The 12,569-nt window shown below is 50.0% G+C and overlaps 1 protein-coding gene across 5 annotated transcripts in view; it reads right to left on the bottom strand.

The window, feature by feature from the left end:
* Positions 1-12,569, bottom strand: part of ARHGEF9 (Cdc42 guanine nucleotide exchange factor 9) — a 212,301-nt gene that overhangs the window by 157,061 nt on the left and 42,671 nt on the right. The gene's annotated exons all lie outside the window — the stretch shown is intronic.

Genomic DNA, 12,569 nt, shown 5'->3' with positions numbered 1-12,569 from the left:
TAATTATGCAAATCTCCATCCTCCTAACTGATGGATACTTGGAAGTTCAGCTGACAGAGTGGATCAGCTGAGCCCTGGCAGGAAAGGAAACACATTTCATTTAGACTCTTCTTCTTTATGACTGCTGAGGCTTCAACAATTACTGGGGCCACAAAACTGTGTCCCCCACACTTCTCCTTTTCCTCTTCAAAGCAAGAAAAAAGAAAGGAGGAGACAAATGGAGATTCCAGGAGCAGCACGAGGAACACCTGTGGTGTTTGAAGCAGGACAGGCTGTGTGGCAGACCCAGCAGGACTCCATGATTTTTGACTGAGCAGTGACTGCACCCACATTGAGTAAATCAAATATTTCTGCTTCATGTGTCAGCAAACACCAGTGGATTTAATTATACCAAAATTGGCTCCCTTGTGACCCATCTTTGTTATTAGTCCTTTACCTGAGGCTGTGTGAGCAGAAATATTTTGAGTTTTTCTAATGACAGTTCCTTGTGTTTCCATGCTAGCATGCCCAAGAATCCCCCAAAACTGTGAAAAGCACTTTATTTATTTATTTATCCCCGAATTTATTTATTTATTTAACCCTTTATTTATTTATCCCTGAACTGCAGCCACCTCAGCAGTGCAAGGTGGCAGCTCTAACCCAACACAGTGACCTGGGCATGAGACAAGGGAAGTCTTCCAATCAGTGACCAGAAGGCAAAAGAAAAAAACTTCCTACAGTTTGTTTTAGCTTGTTTTTCATCCCGGAGACCTTCAGCACAGTCCCCCCAGCCCAGGCAGTGCCTTTGGGACGCTGCCATGCAGACACAGGGGTGGCTCTTCACAAGCACAGAAAACACAGAAGCTTTCGTGCTCTGAATGTGCTGAAAACTGATTTTTTTTTTTTTTTGGTCAGACCTTGAGGCTGGAGCCACAGAGTCAGGGACCCTAAAGTAAACAGTGATGTCCTGCAGCTTGGGGAATGCTCAGAGGAGGTGCAGGCACTGCTCAAACACAGGAAGGAAACACTGCAATTTGCAGAGAGCACTTGGGAGTCTCCAACACTGCTCATTCCTTATAGGGCAGACTTATGCAAACCTTCAATTTTGAGCATTTTTTCTCCTAGAAAAAAATAATTTTTTTCTCAGAGACCACAGCCTTGGTGTGCATGAGAAAGGGGATGCATCCGCTCCTGAAAATCTTGTGCAGGTAAGGAAGATTCTCTCAGAGATTGTGGGCTCCCAGCTGTGCTCCCCTCTGCCAAGAGCAGCAAAGCAGGGCTCCCAGCTCAGCCCAGCACTGGGCTGTGGCTCCCTGAAGGTTCAGTGGCACAATCACACCGTGGAGCTGTTTGCAGCTCCCCCTCAGCAGGTGTGAGGGAGCTGAGTGGCTGGGGTTAACCAGAGCCAGGTTCTCCAGATTGAATGTGCCCTCACAAATGCCAAGGCTTGAATAAAAAGGCTCATAACCTCCAGAGAGGGCAGGAGTGGAGAGCAGGTAATTCATTTCCTCCAATTCATTTCCACCATGACCTGGAGGAAATCATCAGGCTTTTCTGAGTTTCATTTGCCTCTTGAGCCTCCCAGGAAGGATGGCTCAGAGTCACTGGGGTGAAAGCTCTGTGAGAGCAGCCGTGCCAGGCCCCCTCTGTGGCTCCTTCTGGGAGGTGACATCCCTTCTGTCACAGCACTGCTTCTTATTCTCCATGAATTTCCTCAATGACTGCAGCTTTCAGAATCCATTTCTTAAGACAAAGACCTGCTTGAATATTAATGCTATCAAAAAATAATGGCAGTTGAAAGGATGTCCTTGATCATGTCTAGACAGGACCAGCTATAATGGATTTCTAGGATCAGGGTAGTAGATATAAATAGTTTAATATTACTCAAAGACCTGCAATGTCTCTATGCATTATCCAGAGAGGTGTGATCCTATAGCCCTTCATGAATATCTGCTGTCTAATGAAGAGTGAAGGAATTGTTCCCTGTGAAGGTGGGGAGGTGCTGGGATAGAAGTCCCAGAGCAGCTCTGGCTGCCCCTGGATCCCTGAAGTGTCCCAGGCCAGGTTGGACATTGAAGCTTGGAGCAGCCTGGGACAGTGGGAGGTGTCCCTGCCCAGGGCACAGAGTGGAATCTTTCCAACCCAAACCATGCTGGGATTCTATGGAAATATCTGGGAGAAAATGCTCAGGGGGTGCTGGGAGTTGCTCAGAGTCCACTCCTGCTCTGGTAAAGGCAGTGACAAACACCATCAGAGCCAACAACACAACTGAAGCTCAGTAAACTTTAAAGATGAGGAAATGGCATCCAAAGAATGGAGGCAAAGAGCACTTCCATCCTCTGAGTCTGAGAGGAACCTCAGTGCTCACTCAAGTCAAATCAGTGGCCAAGCAAACCAGATGTGAGGTCACACCTGGGTCTGATGCCCATGGCTGTGCTTCAGAACCCTCACAGGTGAATTCCTGACTCTGAACTCCAAAGAATTCTTCTTCCTGTCGTGTGACAGCCCAGCCAAGGCCTGAGCTGAGCTCCTCCAGCATCTCCCCAGTGCCAGTGCAGGCTGCTGTGCCCAGAGCCCCTGGGAATGTCCACTGTAGGTCCATGGGCAGCACAGAGCCAAAGGGATTCAGCTCCAGCTGCATCCAAACTTTGTGTGATTGCTGTTCCTTGTGCTCTCTCCCAGGCAGATTTGATTGAGGGACTGCAATGTTGTCCCTGCAGGCCACCCCTCCTTCCCTTGGGAAGGGAGAATGTGACCCCCATGAATGAGCCCCAAACTCTCCTCACCAGTGCTCAGAGTGATCCCTGCATCAAGTTCAGAGTGCTAACCCTCCAAATTCCTCTTTCACTGACAAAAAGCCTCCATCACAAACTGGCAGATCTTTTTGGGAAGCTTTAGCTGGCTTTGAGCCATGGGCCAAAGCAGCACTTGCTCCCTACCAAGGCTTGGGCATCCCAAATGTTCACTGGGCAGCAGCAAAACCAGGGAATGTCACCTAGACCTGGCTGCAACAAAACCAGGGAATCTCACCCAGATCTGGCTGCACAAAACCAGGGAATCTCACCCAGATCTGGCTGCACAAAACCAGAAAATCCCATCCAGATGTGGCTGCACAAAACCAGGGAATGTCACCCAGATGTGGCTGCAACAAAACCAGGGAACCTCACCCAGACCTGGCTGATGAACAACAAAACCTCTCAGGAGTCCAGGATCCCTTCCTGTGCTTCAGGAGCCCCCATTCCCACCACACATGTCCACAGATTTCTCTCCCCAGAGCAGCACAGAAATGCCCATCTGGACCCAGAACTGGCCAGTAAAAGCAGCAGAGTGTTGGTTCAAGAAGCATTCCCACTTAGCCAGCATTCAGCAGCATGAAGACCACAGCTGGCAAGAAAGAGGAAAAAATGAGAAAGGAAGGGAAAAAAATGAAAGCACAGGAGCAGGTTCATCGATGAGTTAAGGCTGTTTTAGGTATAAGCCTGGGGGAATTAGTTTAACACTCCATTTCAGCTTCTTTTTCCCATTTTCTTTTGCACCAACTTGCATCTCTCTCCTGTCAGACTTTGATGGCTTTATGTAACTGTTTAAAAATTGAACAAGCTTCTTAACTTAGGTTTAGAAGAACACACTTTTCTGCTTCTCTGTCTCGAATGCACATTAAGAATAAAGATTTCTGGAGAAAACAAGACCTTTTCCATGCTCTGACATCAGCCACTGGAGTACACAAAGCCAAGTCCTTGAGGAGTGGATATTTTGTACATTCTGTTCCAGCACAAGCCTGTGCATCTGCAGCCCCAGTGGGTTTTAAAACTGGAGAGGAAAACTCATGCCAGAGAAAATGCACAGGTTCCCCATCCCAGCAGCACCCTGCAGTGGGGGAGAATCCTAGAAAGCAGGAAGGAGGGAATAAACCCAAAACCTTGGCAGGGAAGCACATCAGCCACAGGCCTGAGTGGCACAAGGGCTTTGCCCCTTTGAGAAACTGATGCTATTGTGAGAATCATTTTTCTTTTTTTATTAACCTTAATACAAGCTGAAAATATTTCTGCTCTGTGTGACTGATGTAAAAGCTTGAGAAGAACCTCCCTCAAGGCCCAAAAAGCAGAGGTAAATAGCCCCCACCCTTTTCTGTGTGTTTGCAGTTCCTAATTACACCCATCTCTAAGCCAGAACTGTATTTGTTGATGCTTCAGCTTGGCAATGCTGATGGAAGAGGCTTTGAGGAAAGCCAGTAAAAATATTCAACGTCAAAATTTGTAATTAAAACTCTTTTTTTCTCATGTTTTGTCTGTTAGAAAGTGTTTGTGTTTGCAGTGTGGGCTCTTGAGGGCAAATGCTGCTACTTGCTGTTTGCACAAGCTCAAAATAACTGAGTGGTGCCACAAGCTCTGCCCAAGCCAACACTCAGCATGGACACCTCTCCATGGGCTGCAGCAAAACCACAGGGCCAGGCCTGCAAAAGGCACCAGCGTGGAACCAGCCCAGCTCCAGCTATGGGGACAATGGCAAAGTGCTCCTGGTTCAGGGGATCTCAGCGTGGGTCAGGCTGGAAGGAACCAGAGAGAGCTCTGATCCCACTCCCTGCTCCAGCAGGGCCATCCCAGAGCACAGCACTGCACTGGAATATACCCCCAGGGAGAGAAACTCCAGCAGGGCCATCCCAGAGCACAGCACTGCACTGGAATATCCCCAGGGAGAGAAACTCCAGCAGGGCCATCCCAGAGCACAGCACTGCAATGGAATATCCCCAGGGAGGGAAACTCCAGCAGGGCCATCCCAAACTCCAGCAGGGCCATCCCAGAGAACAGCACTGCTCTGGAATATCCCTAGGGAGAGAAACTCCAGCAGGGCCATCCCAAACTCCAGCAGGGCCATACCAGAGCACAGCACTGCACTGGAATATCCCCCCAGGGAGAGAAACTCCAGCAGGGCCATCCCAGAGCACAGCACTGCTCTGGAATATCCCCAGGGAGGGAAACTCCAGCAGGGCCATCCCAAACTCCAGCAGGATCATCCCAAACTCCAACAGGGCCATCCCAGAGCGTCTGGAATATCCCCATCAGGGCCATCCCAGAGCACAGCACTGCTCTGGAATATCCCCAGGGAGGGAAACTCCAGCATAGCCATCCCAAACTCCAGCAGGGCCATCCCAGAGCCTCTGGAATATCCCCATCAGGGCCATCCCAGAGCACAGCACTGCACTGGAACATCCCCAGGGAGGGAAACTCTCTGTGCAATCAGGGCTCTGCACAGGGAAGAATTTCTTCCTCATGTCCAGGTGGAACTCACTGTGATCAGTTCCTGTCTGTTCCTCTGGCGCCATTGCTGGGCCCTGCTCTGAGCCCTCCCTGCACACAGGGACAGACTGACAAAATCCCCTTCTGCTGCCTCTTCCTGAGGCCAGTTCTGCTCCTGGCCATCCTCTGCTCCCAGAGCATCCTGCAGCAGCCTCTTCCTGCTCCTGGAGCATCCCTGGGCTGGGTGGTCCCAGCCAGCAGGGCCAGAGTTCACCTCCCAGCAGTGCTGGGCTTCCCTCAAGTCACCCAAAATTCCCCAGGGACACGGCTGCCTTGAGCAGCACAGCCCCAAGGGCACAAACCAAACCCAAAACCATCCTATACCCAGCAACTGTCAGTGTGAGAGCCTGGGATGGGTGGAGGCCGTGCTGTGCTGCCCCTGCCAGGGATGGCAAAGTTGGGAGTTTTCCTGTGTCCCACAGTGAGTCAGCAAAATGACATTAAAAACCAGCCCCATTTGCTGTGACTGTTTGCTGTCTGTGGGGCTCCAACCCAGCCCTGCCCACACCCAGCCTGCTGCAGGGCGGGCTGGCAAACACCAGAAATGAGCAGCTGAAGAGTCACAGAGTCTGTCAGACACCAGCACTGTGCTGCTTCCCCTCTGCTGCTTTCCTGCCACCTCCCACACCAAGCTCCCACAGAACCCTCAAGGATGCTCGGCCCTGACAGGACCCTGCTCCCCTGGGCTCACCCCTGACAGGACCCCAGTTCCTCTGGGTTTATCCCTACCAGGACCCTGCTCCCCTGGGCTCACCCCTGACAGGATCCTGCTCCTCTAAGCTCAACCTTGAAAGGACCCTGCTTCCCTGGGCTCATCCCTGACAGGACCCCAGTTCCTCTGGGTTCATCCCTACCAGGACCCTGCTTCCCTGTGCTCATCCCTGCCAGGACCAGGCTTCCCTGAGCTCATTCCTGCCAGGACCAGGCTTCCCTGAGCTCACCCCTGACAGGACCCTGCTTCCCTGTGCTCATCCCTGCCAGGACCAGGCTTCCCTGAGCTCATTCCTGCCAGGACCAGGCTTCCCTGAGCTCACCCCTGACAGGACCCTGCTTCCCTGTGCTCATCCCTGCCAGGACCAGGCTTCCCTGGGCTCATTATTAACAAGACCCTGCTCCCCAAGGCTGATCCCTGCCAGGACCCTGCTCCCCACCTGGGCACAGGCAGCTGCAGACTGGAGCAAAACGTTCCCCATTCCAGATCAGAGTTGGAAACTGCAAAATGCTGCCCCCAGCTCCCACTCCTTACCCATCCCACACATCCCCTGAGGGATCAGCACCCCTGGCAGAGCTGCCCACACCTGCAGGACACTCCAGAGCCATGTGGGGCAGCTCCTGTGGCACCCCAGCACTCCCTGGGCACCCCATGAGCAGCAGCCTCCAGCAGCTCTGCTCAGTGCTCCGTGCCAAGGCAGAGTTACCCAACTTCTGACCTACTTCTGCCTTGTGCTTCTCCCCTCCCCACTCCTGCCCTCAGTCCCCAATTAAATCTGTGTGAGATTTCCTCAATTATCCCCTTCCTGCTAATAGATGTGGAAAGAGGATGCCATAACAATGTATTCCCCTGGCACTGGTTCAAAATACATCTCTGAATTAATGTTGAGGAGTGCAGGATGCAGGAGCACTTTAATTAAACAGAAATGTATAGGAACAGCAGCTAGGTTGAAGAAAGCTGATCTTTTGCTGCCACCACAACACTTCATCTGAGCCAGGCAGTGAGAATCCTCATGCTCCTCTTTAATTGACAGGCCAATAAATCAGCACTAATCTCCCCTCTCTGTGTAGCTGTGCATGCTGATGTTCAGCTATTTTGGAATTCACTGGCACAACCTAAGCAGCAACATGCACAGGAATCCTGCATGGAAAACACTCCAGGCAAACCTTGAAACCTGTAACAAAACTTGGAGGGGGACCTGAGCAATAAAAACCTGTGTTTGGGAATGGTGGCAGGAGTGAAGCTGCACATACACCTCTGGAAAGAGAAAGGGCAGGAACTGAGAATCCCAGCTGAAGCCATTCAGATGTTCTGATAGGCATTTGCAGTTCTGCATGAATACAGAGATAATTTGAACACCATTTCTAATTGAGACAAAAACTGTGTGTGAAGAATAGGGAATGAGCCTGGGAATCACTCTGCCCATTACAGAAGGCATCAAGCCTCTGCTCAACTTTATAGCCCCCTGCTGCCTCATCCCACAAAAGTATTGGGAGATAAGAAATTGCAAGTCTTCATAAAAAGGAGGCTTTAATCCAATGGAAGCTACATCTGCACACCTCCAGCTGCATTTTCCATAGCCAAGCTCCTGCTTTATCTCCTCTCCTGGCCCAAAACCATCTCCTAACAGCTTGATAACAAACTGCAATTAACCACATCACTGCAAAGGGAGCTGGGGGTACAGAAGGAAAACACAAGGTTATTTTAAGCCTGGTGGAGAGGAACTTGCAGCACTGTAAAGGAAGCCAGACCCCAGCCCTGCTGCAAACACCCAGAAAACTCCCAGGCAGCAAATCCCTGTACACAGCAAACAGCCACGGGGGTGATCTCGGAATTATTTAGGGCACTGCAGTGCTGGAAGAGGCTGAAATGAGAGGAGATGAAGACTCAAGCCCAGGCAGCATCTCTGCATGAGATGTGATGTGAAGCAGCCCCCAGAGCTCTCTCAGAATCCCAGGGGAACACAGCAGGGATCAGGTTTTCCCCATGCTGCAGATGCTGAGCAGAGGAAGGAAAGGGAACATTTTTAAACTTTCTTTCAGTATTTCTTCATGCTGTGCCTGGGACCTGGATGTTAAAATTACCAACACCTCTGGGACCAGAGTGCCATCTCTCAAACCCTCAGTCCCCTTCATCTGTAAGAAGGGAATAACTCCCATCCCACTGGCATTACAAGCAGCAACACTCTGGAAAACACACTTTGCTCTAAACATGAGAGACTCTAAACAAAAAGCTGCAGCTTCCCCTCTTGCCTCCCTCCCTGTTTGCTCTGTGTACACCAAAGGCCTTCATTTCCACCTTACTGCACATGTACTGAAGCTATTTTTGGCCAAGAGTGACGTGGCTTTGTTTGCATAACTGGGTTCCCACCTCATGATCTGCCGCTCTAATAGTTTGCAAAATAATAGCTGGAAAATGTCTGACTCCAAATAAGTGCCTGCAAAGTTCAGTTTGCCTCTATCTTAAGTCCAAAATAAAGGAAAAGAAACAAAAAACAAAAAAACCACCAAAACACAAAACAGGAAACAAGCCTTCCTGCAGCATCACTTATAAAATGCTTCAGCAAGATGTAATACAAATTATTTAGTGATGACCAGCTGGGATGTGGGGATTTAATTCTGCTCCTGATTTGGATGAGGGTATGAAACCAGAAAAGACAAGCCCAAAGTCACACAGGAAGAAAACCATTTTACACAGTGGGGCCTTAACAATTCACGTCAACCCAAAATATCATCTGCAGGAAATGCAAACTTATCACTGATGGCTAAAAACAAAAGCACAGCTGAAAATAGCAGCATTTCAGATGAGGCAAGTACGTTGGTTGGACTATTCTCAACTGTCAGAACTGAGCTGCAATCACACATCTCTCTTGAGGAATATTTGGTATTTGTCCAGTATTAAAAATAAAATGTGAGATATCTTAGAAAAGAAAGAGATGACTCCAATAAAGAATGGATGGAAATAAATCCTGCATACAGAAGGATCCAACTGCTGGTTCTTCTTGTCCAAGTCCCAACTCCTGGCAAAAGAGGGACAAAATCCATTTCTACAAGAACTTTGTCACTGCAAAACACTATGAAGTGGGGATGAACACTGTCCAGAATCAACTGAGCCAGGAGAATTGGCCATTTTTGTTTTAGCACAGGATGTTTTGGATGTACCAGGTTCTTCCTTCACTCCCAGAATGCTGCTGCCCAAGCAAGAACTCAACATTTGGGCAGGGTTATTGCTCAGGGACTTCACTGTCCTCCCCTCATCCCTCAGCCACCCCTCCATCCAACATGAACGGGGCTTGAAGCATTTCCACCCCACTTCCCAAACTGTCTGGCTCCAGGGAAGGTGTGGAGTCCCAGGTGTGGTTATTAATTGTTGTGGTGTTGTGAAGGTCTCAGGATGAGGTGACAGCTGAGAACTGACTCTAAGTTCTTAGAAGGCTGATTATATTATATTATATTATATTATATTATATTATATTATATTATATTATATTATATTATATTATATTATATTATATTATATTATATTATATTATATTATATTATATTCTAAAATTACACTAAAGAAAGAGAAAGGAGACATCAGAAGGCTTGAAAAGAATGATTAATAAAAAACTCCTGACTGACCAGTCTTGACACAGCTGGACTGGGATTGGTCATTAAGTAAAAACAATTCACATGGTGGGTAAACAATTTTTCAAATCACATTCTAGAGTAGCAAAACATGGAGAAGCTGAAGCTTCCCAGCTTCTCAGGAGAAACAATCCTGGCAAAGGGATTTTTCAGACAATATGTCAGTGACACCCAAGGCCATGGCTCATGAGGGGAGTCACAGGAGCAGCTGAGCCCCTGCAGAGCCCAGCACAGTGAAGGGCAGGAAAGAGGCTGTGGTGGGGAACAGCTCTCCTTCCTCATTTCCAGGCAGGAATTTCTCACCTGCACAAATCCCTGAGCTGCCAGGGATGGGAGGAGAGTCCAGAAACATCTTTCTTAGCCTGCTCTGGAAGGAGAGCATTGTGCTGTGCTGTATTCCAGCAGGAATCACAGGGCAAGCGCCAGGCAAACACCTGACAGCACACGGTGCAGCTGCTCTGATGGCAACAAAACGCCAAACAAATGCTCCCAGAGCTCTGCTTTGGTGTCTCAGCCTTCCATGGGGTCAGTGTGGGGTGGAAGCCCCCAGTGCTGAGCCCAGGGCTGTCCTGGGGGATCCCCAGAGCTGCTGGAGCCGGCAGTGGCACACACAGCTCCTGCTCCCAAGGCAAAGGCAATCCCAGCACAGCTCTGCCAGCACTGCCTGTGCCACTGATGCCTCAGGTTTGAGCTTTTCTATTTTTCACATTCTGTGCTGCTTTAGTGTGTGGGTCTGGGCTTCACATTAGGGGATGGAGAGCTCTGTGCACAGAGCAGGGAGACAAAACAATTCCTGCTCTAACTAGAGACCCAAGGACAGCCAATCCAAATCTCACGCCCAAAACCACAAACAACAGTAGACCAAAGAGAGAAAAACCAGAAAGATAAAACTTATGAGCTAGAGCTGTAATTACACAATTACCTCCAATATGCTCATTGACCAAAACTCATCCAAGTGACAGACCCCATGAGTGGTTGTCCATTTTGTGACCATTTTGGTTCACCTTGGGTGTAGCCCTGGCTGGGCTCTTGTGCTGCCCAAAGTAAATCTATTGAAGCCTCCTAATAAATCCCTATTCTATTCTTTAACTCTGTCTAATCTCTGTTGTAGGTCAGCCTTCACAAGGCATCACCAGTCCAGAGCACCCAGCATGGCCAGGGCATCCCATCACAGCCACCAGAAGGCTCCAAACACTTCATTTACCTTTGTCTCCGTTTTCCTGCTTGCTGGAGGATTTCTCCTGCCTGCAGCCTGGTCAGGTGCCTGGCAGACACCTGCAGTAGGACAGGCCTGGCCCTGCCTGCACTGTGCTGCTCACTGCTCAACTCAGTGCCCTCCCAGCACCGTGGTGACACTGGTTTGACACAGCCACTGCCACACCTGAGCAGCTCAGACCCACCCAGCACCCCCACAGCACAGCAAGTCCCCTCTAAAACACAGCCAAATCCCTTCCTGACTGCAGTGGGATTCTCCAGGCAAGGTTAAACCCACCTCAAAATTTGTGTCAAGAGGCAGAGCTAAGGAGCAGCCACCATACACAGCACTGGAGTTACTCCTGCTTGTAGTGAAGTCCTTGCACAAGGAGGGGTGGAAAGGGACTCATCCCACAGGGACTCATCCCTCCTGGATCTGCTTCCTGGGCATCCCACTCCAGCTGCAGCTTGCAGCAGTTGTTCTGCTTCCCTGTCTCCCCCAGATGACACAGAACACCCCTGGGGACAGCCCTGCAGGGGACACCAGCACAAGGAGTGCCAGCAAGCTGTGGCAAAGACAGCACTGGCTGAGCTCAGAGATGTGCAGCAAAAACAGCTTCACCTGGGAAGCAGCCCGTGCCCAAGCAGCTCCCCACACTCAGAGGTTAAACCCATTGCTGAGGGCAAGAGTGCTCCAAGGCCAGTGATAAAAGCCCCCAAAAGTGGTCCCCACTGGACACAACCTCTGTGCTGTGACCCTGCTGCTGCTGCTTCCCAGAGCTGCAATCCCTGCAGCCTTCCCTCCCCAGAGGATGCTCCCTGCAGGAGCTGCTGCACAGCCTGGCTTGGTCCTGGGTGGGAAATGGGATTTCCCACTGGGAACAGCAGCACTGGCTGGGAAATGGGATTTCCCACTGGGAACAGCAGCACTGGGTGGCAAACAGGATTTTTTCCCAGATTTCCCACTGGGAACAGCAGCAGTGCAGCCAGCTGGTATCCCCTGTCCTTTCCAGTGCAATCCCCGAACCTAGCACAGCAGAGCTGCCATGAAATATCTGTTCTTGTCCAGAAAAGACTGATCTCTCAGGGTTTTTGGACAACCCTAGATATTACAGATGGAAAGAGATTTATTAGGGGAATTATTCTGTGGATTCTGTGCAGTCCATGAGGAGATGAAGCTTGCCCTGCCCCACTGAGGAGCTCACTGCAGGCCAGGTGACTGCACTGATACAATACCCAAGTCCCCTCTGCAGCCTCTCATCCTGCTCATTTCATACTGCTCCAAGTACAAGCACAGTGTTGGGTCAATATCCCAGTTCAAATCACGTGTGAAACCCTCCATAAATCTGCAGGACAAAACCAGGGACAAAATTAGACCCTTTATTCCTACCTTTGGTACTAGGGACAGCTTGTTACCAAATCCACTTCAGCTTCTTGAATGCCAAGGGCAGAGTAAAAGTCAGAGCAGCTGCAGTTTCCCTGTGAGCCCAAATTTTCAGGTGCCAGCACCTCAGCAGTGTGTGCAGGTGCTCTGGATTTGGGGTTTATGAACACAGCCCCTCCAAAGTGCACGAGCAGCTGGGGTGAACAGCAAAGGGGACAGTCCCAGATGTTCCTTACAGGTCATCAACAGAGCCAAACCAGTGCTCTGGACACTGTGGGATCACAGAGCTGCTCCCAGGAGCAGGATGGTGCTCCTGCCTCTCCAGGATCCCAAGGGAATTGCCCTGGGCCATGCCAGGCTGTGAAGCACCCAGA

This window comes from Zonotrichia albicollis, chromosome 14, assembly GCF_047830755.1.
Source record: "Zonotrichia albicollis isolate bZonAlb1 chromosome 14, bZonAlb1.hap1, whole genome shotgun sequence".
NCBI lineage: Eukaryota > Metazoa > Chordata > Aves > Passeriformes > Passerellidae > Zonotrichia > Zonotrichia albicollis.
This window is presented reverse-complemented; position numbering and strand designations above follow the sequence as displayed.